The 16967-nt window shown below is 42.2% G+C and overlaps 1 long non-coding RNA gene across 3 annotated transcripts in view; it reads right to left on the bottom strand.

Moving 5' to 3' along the window:
* LOC310668934 overlaps positions 1-16591 on the bottom strand; it is a 76675-nt gene extending 60084 nt beyond the window's left edge. Inside the window, exons 1-2 of one of the 3 annotated variants that reach the window (XR_014506907.1) lie at positions 15550-16591; positions 14212-14560 (exon numbers count right to left, since the gene is read on the bottom strand). This is a non-coding gene — a long non-coding RNA (uncharacterized lncRNA). Of the gene's footprint in view, positions 1-14211; positions 15111-15549 lie in introns of those variants that run through there. The other 2 variants (XR_014506908.1, XR_014506909.1) reach the window with 2 other exon arrangements.
* Between the last annotated feature and the right edge of the window lie 376 nt (positions 16592-16967).

Raw genomic sequence — 16967 nt, 5'->3', positions numbered from 1 at the left:
ATCTGTCCTTCCAGTGAGCACTCAGGGCTGATTTCCTTCAGAATGGAGAGGTTTGATCTTCTTGCAGTCCACAGAACTCTCAAGAGTGTCCTCCAGCACCATAATTCAAAATCATCAATTCTTTGGCGATCAGCCTTTATGGTCCAGCTCTCACTTATACCCTAATAAAAGCAATTATTACAAGCCCAACAGACACTGTTATTGTTTTTCATGGTGACTAACACACACACACACCTGTGACAAAATGGTTATTGTTCCTGTAAAATATGTTGGAGATTATATATATATATATATATATATATATATATTTGCTTTCGTAGATTTTCACGGGTACAGGAATGCAGGTTTTGGTGTCCTCGGGTGTCTTCCCGTGTAAAAGTTGGGGTGTCTAGGCGACGTTTCGACGAGGTCTCACTCGTCATCTTCAGGCTGGTGCTTTCGGCTTCTTGTTACTGGAACAGAGCAGGATCTCAGTGTTTGAGTTCCTATAAATACTGTTGAGGAGGTGTGGTGTATAGCCTCCAATGTTCTGGGCAGAGAGGAGGTTCCCAGGCTAGTGTGCCTTTTCTTCTTTTGTTCCTTAATTACTTGAGGGATATCTTGAGTGATTTCTTGAGTGATTTCCTGAATCCCACTTAGGTGGGTCATTAGGTGTGGATTAGTTGCTAAAGCCTTCGTGTCTTGAACTCTTGAACTTTGTGAAGAGTTTTTCTGAGAAGATGGCTGTACTGCACTTGGTTGTGCTCTGGCTTGGCTTCGTGTATAGGGGCGAGCTGTGGTTTTGTGGCCTGTGCCAGCCCGATCTGTGTAGGGATTGCAGGGGGGTGCAGCATCCGGAGGTGCCACCCTGGTTTGGCTACTGGATGGTGTCTGTAATTTATCTGTGGAGAGGGTCTGGGTTTGGGTCTGGTGTGGTTGATTGGTGATGGCGTTCTGTGTGCCTCTGGATCTGGTGTCAGATTTTGTGGGGAGGGCTAATTTCCAGATGTCTGGCAAGCGGGATGTGTCGTCACGCTTGTTCATGTTGTGAGGGTGTTTCTCTATCTCGATGGCTTCCATGATTATTCTCTTGTGGTGATGTTCCATGTTAAAGAGCAATTTGGAATCTGCAAAATTAATTTCGTGTCCTGTTTCTTTCATGTGTTGGAAAAGAGAGGAAGTTTTTTCTTCTTTTTTGACGGCATTCTTGTGTTCTGCGATCCGTGCATTTATTCGTCTGTTTGTTTGTCCAATGTACGTGGCTGGGCAGACTTTGCAGGGTATTTCATAGACCCCTTGGTTTTCCAACTGAATTTTATCCTTGGGGTTTCTGAGGATATTGGCTATTTTTTGGTTGGTGCAAAAGGCTGTTTTGATATTGTGTTTATGGAGGATTTTGCTAATTTTATCTGTAGTGCCCTTGATATAAGGAAGGAGGGCTATGCCATTGTTTTCTTCTGTGTCTTGGTTTTTGGGGGGTGTTTCTTTTTGGATTAGCTTCGTAACCCTGTTTTGCTGGTTTGTTTTGGATACCAGCAAAACAGGGTTACGAAGCTAATCCAAAAAGAAACACCCCCCAAAAACCAAGACACAGAAGAAAACAATGGCATAGCCCTCCTTCCTTATATCAAGGGCACTACAGATAAAATTAGCAAAATCCTCCATAAACACAATATCAAAACAGCCTTTTGCACCAACCAAAAAATAGCCAATATCCTCAGAAACCCCAAGGATAAAATTCAGTTGGAAAACCAAGGGGTCTATGAAATACCCTGCAAAGTCTGCCCAGCCACGTACATTGGACAAACAAACAGACGAATAAATGCACGGATCGCAGAACACAAGAATGCCGTCAAAAAAGAAGAAAAAACTTCCTCTCTTTTCCAACACATGAAAGAAACAGGACACGAAATTAATTTTGCAGATTCCAAATTGCTCTTTAACATGGAACATCACCACAAGAGAATAATCATGGAAGCCATCGAGATAGAGAAACACCCTCACAACATGAACAAGCGTGACGACACATCCCGCTTGCCAGACATCTGGAAATTAGCCCTCCCCACAAAATCTGACACCAGATCCAGAGGCACACAGAACGCCATCACCAATCAACCACACCAGACCCAAACCCAGACCCTCTCCACAGATAAATTACAGACACCATCCAGTAGCCAAACCAGGGTGGCACCTCCGGATGCTGCACCCCCCTGCAATCCCTACACAGATCGGGCTGGCACAGGCCACAAAACCACAGCTCGCCCCTATACACGAAGCCAAGCCAGAGCACAACCAAGTGCAGTACAGCCATCTTCTCAGAAAAACTCTTCACAAAGTTCAAGAGTTCAAGACACGAAGGCTTTAGCAACTAATCCACACCTAATGACCCACCTAAGTGGGATTCAGGAAATCACTCAAGAAATCACTCAAGATATCCCTCAAGTAATTAAGGAACAAAAGAAGAAAAGGCACACTAGCCTGGGAACCTCCTCTCTGCCCAGAACATTGGAGGCTATACACCACACCTCCTCAACAGTATTTATAGGAACTCAAACACTGAGATCCTGCTCTGTTCCAGTAACAAGAAGCCGAAAGCACCAGCCTGAAGATGACGAGTGAGACCTCGTCGAAACGTCGCCTAGACACCCCAACTTTTACACGGGAAGACACCCGAGGACACCAAAATATATATATATATATATATATATATAATATGACATTAACCATCCCATCTGCCTTTGAACCAAATGCACAACTTCTGGGTAAGTTGTGGGTTTACTGCATTACAACTGCAAATTGTCAGAAATACCTTTTTCAGTCATGCTACCCAAAATCCTACTAAATAAAGTTGCTAAAACAGAAACTGGGAACTTCTCTGCAGAACAAGGTCATTACGTATGTGTCAGCCTTCACCAACCTAGTGCCCTACAGATGTTGGACAAAAATGTTGGAGTTGCATTGCACCTGCTTCTTGACGGCACCTGGATGGCGAATGCTAGCAATGTAACCTGTGGCTCAAAATTCTTTATTCTGAAATATTCTTGAAAATTGCCTTCTTTTTCTGGGTTGGGTGGTGTTGAGAAAAAAAGAAAACCTGAAATTTTGTCAGTGAAATATCTTCTGAGAAATGTTGGCTCATCTTTAATTTGTATCTACTTAGCAAGCATAGCATGCCTAAGAAGATGAAGAGCCCTGCTAAATCAGTTCAAAGATCTATCTGGCCTGCCATTCTGTTTTCCATAGTAAACAACCTGGTATCTCTGGGAAGCCAACAGACCTCTCCTGTTGCTCCACAGCACCTTGTGTTCAATGATATACTGCTGTTGAATCTAGAGGTTTCATATAGCAACTTATTGGAAAACTTATCTGAATTTTTCTAGTCCCTTTTAAAGCTTGAAAAGTGAAATACATTTTTTTATTATTATTGTTTTTTTATAAAAAATTTATAGCACCCTAATCCATAGATCCCAGGGAGGTTCATTTATTTTCTCTGCCTTCAGAGTAGTTATTTTACCCACCTTCATTGTCACATCTGATATTTTAATCATGGACAGAATGCTTCAGTTTCCACTTGCAGGGCTGAATTTTGCAATTCTATATTGTGGTGGACTGAAGGGCACTAGCTTAATCTACTGATTGTCTGCCTGACAAGCAGACACAGAACCTCCATTAAGGGGGGCGGGGAGTGGCAGCGCTTGTCCAGCATACAGCAGTGCATATTAAATTTTGGTTTAGTATAATGTGTCTTTTGAATGAAGTCTATTATGCAGGCTAAATGTCATGCCAAGTAGTGCTTGGATTGCACCCACAGGTCCCTAGCAGGTCTGTGGAGTCATAACTGGCATCTATGGCACCGTGCCGTGCTATGCCTTTATGAATGCCAAATGTTTTGCAAATTCTACACTGTGCACTTAACTCCAGACAAAAATAACTGTCAACAGATTTCCGCACAAGGTTATGGTCAACAGGGGAAGCCTACAGGAAGCGCAAGAGCATTACAGCACTCTCCCCACTTGTGATTTCTAGCAACTGTGATTCAGAGGCCTCCAATACATACTCTACAGATATGTGTTGTCCTTCTACTTTCTTCATTGGGCTGAGCTGCATCATATATTTAAAAGCACATCCAATGCACATTCAAAGCACATGATGTCCACCAAAGAACCTTAGATATGTAGTCTGGGAACTGTATCTATGTGAGGGAGAAACAACAGCTCTTGGTATTCTTTTGTATGTGCTTTAAAGGCACATTGGATGTGCTTTTAAACATATGGTGTGGATCTGCCCCAGGTATTCCTGAGATGCTCAGTTTACCTATAACAGGGATAGGGATCCTTAATCCCCCAAATGACACATTCCTTCATGAGCAAGATTCTGGAGGCTGAATTCTAGTGGTGGGCAGGGACAGTGGCCGAAAGGGTGGAGCAATGGATGCAACCCTGACCTTTGTACAGTAGGTTTCCTTTCAGCCACAAAAAAGTCAGAAGGTTCTGTGAATGCACACACAGCCTCTTCATCCAAAGAAGCATGAAGCAATATCACAAATCAGGGACACGTTCTTCTACACAGGTAAACATGCTTAACATTGGGAATAAAGCAACAGCCCTTGCAATAAGTTACCTGAACTGGGGAGTGGTGGGGAGAAGCAGCCTATTCCTCTTTTGCTGATTCTTCATTAAATACCTGTTGGTAGATTGTTTTATCAGGCTTTACTTCCTTCTGGCTTCTCCAAGTTCAGTTAACCTTTGTTTGTCTGTGCAAGTATTAACTGCTCCATATTGACCACATGTAAATGGCTTTGTCTGTCAGGAGTATTATACCATCAGTGTTCTTTATTCTTTCAACCAGTAGGTTTATCACACTATTTATTTCTGCATGCCACTGCAATATATGTACCAAACTGGTACTGAGGTTCCGAGGTTCCTCACCCCTAACTTATAGCATTCATACTGAGCTTGTGAGTCGTCTCCCAAAAATAAAATCATTTGCTCTCAAACGGACCTTTGGTACAATCTTCTGCTACTATCCTTTTTACAAATCCTGCTTTGCTGCTATACAGGTTTTGTTTTCTTTCTCTGTCCCTACCTAAGCTTTGGTTTCAGTCCCTTTTTTTCTAACAGATGGTTGCTGCTGTTAAGCAGATAAATTATAGCCTTGAACAAAGAGCGAAGCGGTGGATTACTGTCAGGGGAAGGAACTGAATCCTTTCAACAAAGAGTTATATCAAATTCACATTTGTACCTAAAAAATGAAAGATAGAATCCAAAGGCCAGAGAGCTCCACATCCAAAAGCCCCAATATTGTAGTCTCATCTCATGGCTGTACCTTTGCCATCCTCATATTTGCAGTGTATTTGCTAAGTAATGGATTATTTCCAAACGGAATATTGCTTGGCAGCAATGGAAGCTAAAAGCATTTATTGCCTTATTTCTGGGTACAGCAGCAGCCAGCTACACAAATAGAGGGACGCAAAGCAGAGGCTTTCCTTCTGAGCGAATCTGGAAATTATGGCAACTGATAATTAGGCTTTGCATAGACCCAGCAGACACACACAGAGAGAAACCAGGAGAAAAAAACACACAATCCTTTTATCTGGATCACAGTAGTCCCTACCAGATTTTAATGAAAGCAAAATATAGGGGAAAGTAGATCAAGTTAAAAGACCAAACAAATTCCCACTGTTTCATGTGTCAGGTCAATGAGAGCCAGCTTACATTTAATAGAAATCTGCATCTAAAATATTAGTAATGGCAAGCCACCCGTTAGGTTCCTAAGGCAGCTCAGCAATCATAAAACAAAGCAACATGTTGAAACAGCAACTTCATAAAAACAAAACAAGTGACAGCCAAGAAGCTGAACATCACCAGGTTGGGCATTAGGGTCACAAAATTATCTATTACCCCAAATTCCCCCTGAAACAGTTCCATTCTATGTGGCAGAACTTAAAAGGCCCTAGCTACACAGCCAGCTAAGACACATCACATTATGATCATACATAACAAGGGTGGGCTACTGGGTCTGACCAGTGAGCCGTATTCTTATCTTTCCTACCCACTGTGGGCCAAGTTCATCAGGTGAATAGGGCTACCGACCTGTCAGCCACCTGTTGACACAGCACTAGGAAGTCCGAATGCACCTCTGATTGCCTGGGCTTCATCGTGCAATTCTGGGCTTTTTGAAAGGGGCTTTAAAGAACCCTGTGCTGTTCTTTGAAGTTTTTTTTGGTACAGCCCACATGTGATATATATCAACAGGTGGGCATGGCTTGGCCAAAATGGCCAGCCAGACTGAATGGGGAGGCCTGGCTCACCTAATTAGGCTCAGGGCCTGGAGGTTACTGGTCCTTAAGGTGTCCTGGCCACAGACAATTTGGAGCATATAAAGTTCAAAACCAGCACTTGAAATTGGCCAAAGAAACTAACCAGAAGGTGGCATATCACTAGAGTAACATGCAGAGAAATGTTATTGCATTATTTGATCCTATGAATTCGAGGAAGGTGGAACACCTTAGTCAGCTTGGTCCTTGCAGAAGAGGATGGTCCATTAGGGCAAAGGAGGCCCTGACTCACCATTTTCAGTCTGTCCTCAGTCAGCCCCCAGTTACCTGCCATCTTTTTTAATAGTCTGCCAGTGGGTGGCACAGCTAGTCAGTTTCTTCCTCCTTAGTCTCAGTGTTGCCAACTGTTGAAGTCAACAAGTATGAGGATGGGGACAAAGCTAAAAATAGTTGGCTCTACCTGCCATTTGTTCTGCCTCCACAGTCTTCCTACAGTCTCAGTGGCCTCTGAGCACGGGGAGGGGGGTTGTTTTTGGATCATGCTTTTTTCAGTTGTAACCTCAACATCTCATGCATATAACTCAGTTGGTAGAGCCTTAGACTCTTAATCTCAAGGCTGTGGGTTCAAGCCACACGTTGGACAAAAGCATACCCGCCAACATTTCTCTGATAAAAATAGGGAATCGTGACATTCTGGAATCAAATCAGAAACTGGGGTGGTTTCTGCAAATCCAGGACTGTCCCTGGAAAATAGGGACCCTTGGAAGGTCTGCAAAATGTTCCTGCATTGCAGGGGGGTGGATTAGATGATCTTCGTGGTTCCTTCCAACTTTATGATTATGTGATGACCTGTGGTAACCTTGTAGTGTAGCACCTGATAGCTTCTGCTCCAAAGAGACAAAGCCAAACAAAACAGCAGCTACACATATCTTGAAACAGTCACTAGCTTCTCCAGTTCCAATTTGGAATGCTGTATATGAATGTTGCCACCCACCCCCAGACTTCCTCTTCAAGGATGAGTAAATGCATGAAAATGGGCTACTAACAACATGGAAAAATCACTTCCGTAAATTCAACCTCTTAAGGATGCTCATGGCCAGCTTTAGTAGATGCAGCTCAACTCACCCATAAAATTCTCACTGTTCCATGTGAATAAATCATTCATTACAATTCTCAAATCGCCTGAAAAGCAGTGATGTGGGTTTCAGGGCAGGTGGGACTCCTATGCAAATTAGGACAATTTGTATAGGGCAATTTGCAGCAGGAAAAAAAAAAAGAAATCAGTTTGCATCAGAAAATTTCCTGATACCCTAGAGAGTGATCAAACTCATCAAGCTTACTTTACTTGTGTTTATTAAGCACAGCTAAAAACTTTGAAACTGCCAAATTTGCCATCCATTCATTGTTACTAATGAATTTATGAAACAGTTTTCCTGTGGAAAAATAAATCACTGGAAAATTTTCTGCACCACATAGCTGCTGAATAGGAGGATAAAAAACACAGTGAATAAATAAATCACAGTCATAAGCAGTTCTAGGGAGCTTAAAAGAAAATCAAGAGCACTGGTGTATCTTTCCAACTTCAACAATAAGCTCTAGGTATCTTTCCATCACAGATACACGCACATACTTTAGTTCCAGAAAGGAAACCTAACTCTCCCCCCCCCACCTCACCTGACTTTTTGATTGTCCTCGAAGTTGGAAAGCTACTAAACCAATATACATTTTCAATAAGTCAATCCTCAACTGACACCGAGACATCTCAGGTTTTACGCTCCCAAGGCTGATGTCACAGCTGTTTCTTTCATTTTCACAGATCTGCAATAACTTTGGAAACGTTTGCTTGTTTGCCATTTGGAATTAAAAATAAATAAAGCACCAGATATTGCTACAACCTTAATTCAAGGCTCACTTTGTGGCCTCTGTGTGTGTGTGTGTAAACACAGCATGCAACAATTCATCCACACCCCAAATTATTAAAGCCTCTCATCTTCGTTATGACTAGGGATGGGCAAATCTGTCAGCTATGATTTCTATCCATTTTCTCATTTTTACAGACTTCAGTTCTGTTCTTCACATTTCCATATCAGTTTACTAATTTCTTTCTTTAAAATCCTTCTGGAAATTTATCAGCATTTTAGTGTGAATTTCTCCTCATATGCCTATTTGTATACAATTCTTCCTAATATGCACAAAAAAACCTAAAATATAAAAATCTGATGCACTTTCCCCTAAACAAAATGCATTTTTGTATGTTATTGCCATTCATACATGCATTTTTATAGATGTTTTAGAAAGCATAAATTGGGTAGGTTTGCCTTTAAATGCAAAGTGGCATGAGTTTTTCTACCATCCCTGCTTCTGACTCCATTGCATCTAAGTAATCCCTTCCTGTTCCCACTTGGGGTATTATTGGAATGGGAGACAAAGGATGAGCAAGTAAAATCCTCAACGATACATTGGTCAATAGATATTGTTTAAAATATAGGTATGGAAGGATGGGAATGATTGTAGAATACGGATATAAAATTCACAGCTTGCTATGGTTTAAGAGAAAACTATATGAAAATGTTATATCGATGGTATCTAACACAAAATAAATTGGCAAAAAATTGTAAATCAAAATCAAACAAGTTTTGGAAATGCAAAGAGAAAGAAGGTACTTTAATGATATGTGGTTGTTTTGTAGCAAGGTTAAAGCTTACTGGGAAATGATATATAATGAATTGAAAAAGATGTTTAAAAAAATATTTGTACAAAAACAAACAAACCAGAAGCTTTCCTTTTGGTAATTATTGGGGCAGAGAACTACCCAAACTGTATATAAATTTATTCATATATGCGACTGCAGTGGCAAGCATGTTATTTGCCCAAAAATGGAAAGAAGAAGTCCTGACGAAAGAAGAATGGATACAAAAAATTATGTAATAGGCAGAAATGGCAAAACTTACTGGAAAAATAAGAAATCAAGATAACATTTTTTTATAAAAGAATGGAAATGGTTTACTGAATATTTACAAACAAACCATAAACAGATAAGAACATTGGCAGGATTATTGTCATAACCTGCAGTTTTATAAGAGTATATATTAAAAGAAGATGAATAAATGAATAAGTTAAATTAATCTGGAATATGCAGGAAACATTAAAAAAAAAACATTAAAGGAACCGCAGAAAGAGGGGGAAGGAAGTTAAGTTTCAAATTTTTTTAAATGATTGTGAAACTATTGAAATGTATATAACTGAAAATCATAACAAAATTTTAAAAGAAAAGAAAAGATATGATACAGCTTGTGGGCTTCCTGTAGGCATCTGATTGGCCACTGAAAAAAATGGACGCTGGAGTAATAAGGTCTTTGGCCTGATCCAGTAAAGCTCTTCTTACAAGTGGTGTAGTGGTTAAGAGTGATAGTCTCGTAATCTGGGGAACCGGGTTCGCATCTCCGCTCCTCCACATGCAGCTGCTGGGTGACCTTGGGCCAGTCACACTTCTCTGAAGTCTCTCAGCCCCACTCACCTCACAGAGTGTTTGTTGTGGGGGAGGAAGGGAAAGGAGAATGTTAGCCGCTTTGAGACTCCTGAAGGGGAGTGAAAGGCGGGATATCAAATCCAAACTCTTCTTCTTCTTCTTCTGCCTTTAGTGCAAATCCAGTCCACTGCACTTAAAAAATAATAATGTTCTGATTAAAACACACCAGAGTACAATAATATTATGACTAACAATCATAGTTTATGACAGAGTGAATGTAATTAAATTCAGCATTATCACCCAGCCTACAACCTTTAGAACTGTATTAAATAGCTATCACTTTCCTGCCCATTCATTTCCTGTTCCAGAGTTTTACTGCATCATTAAAACTAAGTTATATAATACAGCATCAGCAATGTGTGGCACAAAAATAAAACTGATGGAATCCTTATACGGCTGGGCCAGATAGCAACTCTTCTTTCAAAGCCCACAGGAGCATTTTGCCCCAGAGGATTATAGAACTATGCACACGGCTGACCTCAATCGAAAAGCAAGGCACACTGTGCAACTCATAACAAAACGACAAACCTGGGCTTCTTTTTTTGCTTTCAGAACACTCTAGGATAGTTTCCTTCTATACAACTCCTAATGGTTCCAGCTTCGTTCTATTGCTACTACTGTACAGTCAAAAGAGCACCACTGTGTTAACCTTCTGAAGTGAAGGTGATCTGATCATCACAGCCAGGTCAATGCTATGGGAAGGTCTAACCAAATTTGAAATAGTCATAGCAACTGAAAACCATAGCAGCAGATATTGTAAGCCAGCAAAAAACATGGACCCCTCCAGATTCGCCAACATGTCAATGACAGGATTTTTACCGGACCCTCAATACATCATTTCACTTTAGTAGTTGTTCTGCCATGCTTCCCCAATGTCAGTGCATCATTGCCATCTGGAGAAATACTGTTGTTGTTGGAATCTGTCTGTCTTGGGAGACAATGGAGTGCGCCTCTGGGGGTGAAGACAAAACCGCTGCATTAGCAGCACTAAAATGACTTCCCTGGAGTGCAAGCCTGGACAGTGTGTAGGGAGGTCCTGAGCTGCCCAGATGACCAAGATCCCACTCTCAGCCTCGCTGATGTGACCCAAAGGAAAGCAGAGCAATCCATTTGGCTGCAGTTGCCAGAAGGAGGTGTAGAAGGTATCATCCAATCATCTTAGGGACTCCCCTCTGGACTGTGCAGGGTTTAGCCTTTTCTTCTCCTGAAGATGTCCCTTAAGGCAGAGGAGGTTTAGGATCAGAGTTGTCTTTTTCCTAGATTGGCTTCCTGCCTAGGTTGATGAGCCTCATCTGCCCCTCGCTCCAAACTGCCTTCTGGATCATTGGAACCCCTATTGATCTTGTCTGCTCACATGTAGGGGAAGTCCCTAACTCACCAAAGGTTTGACACCCAGTGGCTACCCTCACTTGGTTTAGCCAGCCAATCAAAACCCTTTCCTGGGGTGTTGTCAGTGTCACATGGTGACAGCTTCTAGGAGCCCCAGCTGTGAGCTAAGTGGAGAGTGGAGACCAAAGTAGGCAACATGTCCCCCACCAGAGGTACTACCCCTTCCCTAACACCAAAGACAAAAACCAAACAAACCTGGAGCTTTTCATAGAATCATAGAATTGTATAGAGTTGGAAGGGATGCCCAAAGTCATCTAGTTCAACCCTCTACAATGAATGAATCACAGTTAAAGAATCCCTAACAGATGGCTATCCAACATATGTTTAACAACCTCCAATGAAGGAGAGTCCACCATCTTCCAAGCCAATCCATTCCAATGTCAAACAGGCCAACAGTACCTTCTGCTGCACCTGAGAAAGGTCTTAATAAATATTTCCGCAAAATCCACAATGTACATGAGACTGTTTGTGCTTCCTGCTCAGTTTCTGTTTGCTCTAGTTTGGCTACCCCTACACTTAACATGCCCCTTAAATATGCCCACATTTCTTTGTATTCAAGGATTAGACACCCATCCACCTTTCCATTTTGAGGTGCAAATAGCTTGTGTCTGTGCAGTAGTGGCTGATGTAGGTGTCTTTCTCTTCCCCCCAGGGACATACCTACACCATTTTGTTTCCCTGTCTCTTTTTCTGTTCTTTTCGACGTGGCAGCCATTTTGTGTTTTGCCACACACACACTCCACATCAGATATTTTGTGGCAAGCACCCATGACACTCACAAAATTCCAAATGTGCCCCCAGCCTCTAAAAAAAATTAGCAATCTCTCACCTTCAGTGCAAATGAACTGCCAATAGTGGATATTGACCACTCTTCTTCTATCTATTCCATGTTTCATTGACTGCATGGGAAGGTTTGGAATGCAAAATACTTCTGCTCTATTCAGTTCTATAATAGAAATCATTCTGAAAAGCAACAAACTTAACTGGAAAGCTCTAGGTGCCAGCCCTACCAGCCATTGTTGATCAGCAGTTAAACTTGGGAATGATCAACAGTTATTTTAACTTGCCTAGAATGACCATATTTTACATTGTACCACTCTTAAAATGAAAATGTACAGTTTGCATATTATTTTCAGTTAATGCTGGAACAATCTATCGTTTCTGAAAGGCACAAAAGCAAAGGCTTCATAGTGAAAAATATGCAAAGAGATTGTGGTAGAAAGTCGAGAGATAAGCTAATATTTTTCCTCCTCTCTCTTCAGAGCAGCAAATAATTTGCACCATACAGCAACTTAAGTAACAGACAGGAATGGTAAAAATAAATAAATATGAATGTTAAGTCAACAGATGCATTATTATGCAGACATTTATGAACCATTAAGGGCACCCACATGAAAAGAAATGCCTCTCTGTTCACTAGAGATAACTACTTCAGGCTCCATTGTCAATACTTTTAGTACAAGGGGGACGGAAAGAAATGCTTTAGATGCCAAAAGAATGGCCTGTGCTTTTCTCTCCATACATCACGAAATGCCAAACAATTAGAAGCATCAATTGCTGACGAATTCTGCCATTAAGAGTCAGTGTGGTATAACTAAGTGTTGAGCAAGCACAGCCCATCCATTAGGCAAAGTGAAGCCCATTGCTTCAAGCAGCAGATCCCGCCCCTGCCATTGTGCTGCCAGCCACACTGGAGCATCACCCATGCCAACAACACAGCCCCATTGCCCTTGCTGCTGCTAATGCAGCATGGTGGCAGCATGGGCACAGTGGCGGAGGAAGAGGAGTGTGGGGGAGCGCACCGCCCCCAGCAGTGCGATCCCGGTGGGGTGCCATTGTGGCTGCGCCCCTGCCTGCGCTAGGTGCCATGTCCCCGCAGGCAGCTGTCCACACCCCCAAGACATGCGCCACACCCCTGCGGGTGGCATGCCATGACCCCGGGACACACACCAGCCCCACCCCACCTGCTCTCTGCCACTGCATGGGCGCAGCTGCATCTGAGAGTACAATTGTGATGATGGGGCATGATGTGTCGTGCAGCAGTAAATTAATCAACGCAGAGTCTTCTTCATAAACAGAATGAAACTTTACTGAAGAAAATAAACTTGCTCAGAAACAGCATAGTCAAAGAGCATACACAGAGTGCTCATAATAGCTAGCTGACTCTTCACAGAGGCACAGATATGAGTTACTGATTAACGGGAGTCCTGCAGCCGCTGTCTGCAACACCACAACATACACACACTCTTACATTAGGAAGAACTTCCTGACAGTAAGAGCTGTTCGACAGTGGAATTTGCTGCCAAGGAGTGTGGTGGAGTCTCCTTCTTTGGAGGTCTTTAAGCAGAGGATTGACAGCCATATGTCAGGAGTGCTCTGATGGTGTTTCCTGCTTGGCAGGGGGTGGGACTCGATGGCCCTTGTGGTCTCTTCCAACTCTATGATTCTATGATTCTATGACTCTCTACACAGAGATGGCTGGTTACATTTATAGAGAACCCAGGATGAGTTACGAGTCACAGTGACACAGCATTTTACTGCTAACAGGCTTGAAAGATTTGTGTAGGCCTCGTAGGCCGCACTGCCCAGGCCTTGCCTGCTTCTGCTCTCAAAAACCTTTGTCATGACTTGGTGGTGGGGTCGGGAGAGGGGCAGAGGTACCCAGATTTGTAAGGGGGGTGAGGGTAGCACCGGGGCATTTTGCCTACTGTGGCAAAACTTCTTGGACCAGCCCTGGTGTTGAGATATGACCTAGGAGGTCAGGATTAGAATCTCAGTTTATGCATGAAGCTCACTGGGTAACCTTGTGAGGAGTAACTTTGAAGGTGAGAGCCATGTACATGAGCTTGAGCTCACTGGAGGAAAAGGTGATATATAAATGCAATAAATACATTTCTTGTAAGTTCCCCCCTCCCCCAACAGAACACAAATGGACAGCACATTTTTGCACTTCTGCAGTCCCTTGATATTCTCAAGCATTTTTTCCCCTCGCCCCAACCCCTGTTAACACATATCACAATTCCATCAGGAAGCTGACCTTTCCTGGGATTTGTAGTGCAAATTCCAATTTCCTGTTCAGGAATACTCTGCTGTTTTGCACACATCTGTCCAATTATTTAGAAACTTTTCACTTCTTTACAGGGTGCGTGTTTTAAGTTCAGGAAAGAGGCATCTCAGGAAACAGCCACTGCCTGACACCGGGAATAGATTCAAGAAACTTTACTGAATAATGAAAATGAAATACACCAAGGACATAATCCACTGGGAGGCTATCCAATACAAACCTATTTGAAACTAACGGAAGCTGTTCCCTGCTCTTGCACACAGTTCCCATTTACTTCATGGGGCTTGCACATCAGAAAATCTCAGTGGACAGCTCCCTGACTCTACAATAGACATAATAGTTCATTGATGCAGTATTGCTGGCATGCCTATTGTAGAGATGAGCCCAAAATATAGTAGGGGTCACATTTCACAAAACAAAAACACTTCCTGCAAAATGCACTCCACATTCTGGCAATAACTGTGAGGACCTGGGAAATGGAGTGAAATGTTTCTCCCATTCAGAGTGCAAACAAGAAGCTTGCCCTCTATTTAATTTGGCTTCATGCTGCTAGCACCAAGCCAAATATGACTGATTACATAATGCTGTGATCTCAACATGATAGCTACATGATCCTTTAATGGCTAGCAAGAAATCCCTTTTTTTGCTTTGGAAATGATTTGAGATCCAGAGGGTGGCAACACAAGAATGGGCCTTTTTCTGAGGTTGCTCCCCATTTGAGGAATGTTTTCTCCAGGGAGGCTCGCCTGGTGGCTTCGTTGAGTATCTTTAGATGCCAGGTGAAAATATTCCTTTTTGGCTGCTATTCATTCTATGGCCTTTTAAAGTGTTCGGGGAGTATTTGTCTTTTTTTCCATGTACTATTATTATATTATATATTTTGTGTTTTATGTTGTAAACTGCCCTATGGTCTCTTGGTGAAGGGCAGTATAGAAAATTAATAAATTCTACCACTACTAATATTTAGAATAGCTTTCCCCAACCTAGTGCCCTCTAGATGTTTTGTGCTACAACTCCTGTAACGTATCTAGGCCATAGCTGTCAACGTTTCCCTTTTTTTAAGGGAAATTCCCTTATTCCGAATAGGATTCCTCGCAAGACTAGGGAAAAGTTGACAGCTATGATCTAGGCTACACCAGTAACAAGAGCAATAGCTGGTTTTGATTTCTGTTATGCAGCTTTTAGTCTGGCATCCATCTTGCAACCACTCCCAAGAACATAGGCCTTGAGCACACTCAGTTCCAACTTTTTCTCAAAAAACAATTGTGCCTTTTGGCAATTGGTGGCAAGCATACAAACATACAGTTGTACCTTGGAAGTTGAACAGAATCCATTCCGGAAGTCCGTTCGACTTCCAAAATGTCCGGAAACCAAAGCACAGCTTCTGATTGGCTGCAGAAGCCCCGTCGGATGTTTGGGTTCCAAAGAACATTCGCAAACCAGAACACTCACTTCTGGGTTTGCAGAGTTCAGGAACCAAAATGTCCAGGTACCAAGGCGTTTGGGAACTGTATCATTCCTCAACCCTTGCCACCACAGGCTGGGGCTGATGGGAACTGTAGTCCAAGACATCTGGAGGGCTCTTGGTTGGGGAAAGCTACTCTAAATTAATACGTAGAAAATGGAGCAGAGTCAGAAGTTTCAGAAGTTATGCAAACCATCAGATCCAATGGATATGACAGGCATTAGAAGTAGTGAAGAGTGGCCAACTTCTATTCAAGTTGCCTTCATCCTGTGCCAAAGTGAGGAAATTCATCAAGGGAAGCTTTTCCTGGCAAAAAGGAATGGAGAAAGAAACGTAGCATCATGCTACTGTTAAAAGCATGGGAGCAGGGCCAGTAAAAGGGAGCTGGCAACTCTACACAGAATGCCCAACCTCCCTTCCCAAGGATTAAAATGAGAATCATACTCCCTTTGATTGTAAGAACAAGCAGGATATTAGTGAAACGGCGGTTTGAACATACCAGTTGGTGAACTGCCTTTCTCCAGAGGCACTAAACAGCTCACAACCTTTAAAAATGCAATAATCAAAAAAATGATTACATACCAAAAGGGAAGAAAGGTGACTGGTTCTTAATATGGATTGCATGTGTGTGTGTGCCTCCACAGTTCTGAGTAATTGCTCAGTAGGCAACAATTAGAAAAACAGGGTGGAGTAAGAGGGCAAAGTTGGGGTCTTGTGCAGAAGCAAGAAATTAGAAGGGGGCCAAGACTGATGCTGCTCATGCCAACGTTGCCCTTTCTGAAGCACAGAGGAATAATTTCACCTGAAATGAGTTTTTACAGGAAGATGAAATTAGATGTGATAGCTTGATTAAGCTCAATAACAAATTAGTTAGGATTGCATTTGTGCCAGGAATGTTAATTAGGCTCACCTGGGACTTTGGAGGAAGATTCCAGGCATCCCTGGTGTCCTACCTGACATTTGAAAAATGAATAAAATATGAGGCATAAATAACTACTGCAAAAGGCAATTAAATTTGAAATTTATAGCAAAAAAAAGGGCCATAGTTCTTCACAGGTATAAACCAGAGAGAGTGAGGAAAGACTTAAAATAGAATACCCTATTTGAACTTGACATCAAGAAAACCATGGACTCCTTCACACATTTGTTGCATGTTCTCTTGCCTGATGATTGTGCACATGGTGACCAGTGGCTGGATGTGGGAACATGACTCTCTTGAAAAGCATGACTTCTGAAATTATGTGATGCAACATGAACATTCTCT

The sequence above is a fragment of the Podarcis tiliguerta genome (assembly GCF_965153285.1).
Source record: "Podarcis tiliguerta genome assembly, chromosome: Z".
Classification (NCBI taxonomy): Eukaryota; Metazoa; Chordata; class Lepidosauria; order Squamata; family Lacertidae; genus Podarcis; species Podarcis tiliguerta.
This window is presented reverse-complemented; position numbering and strand designations above follow the sequence as displayed.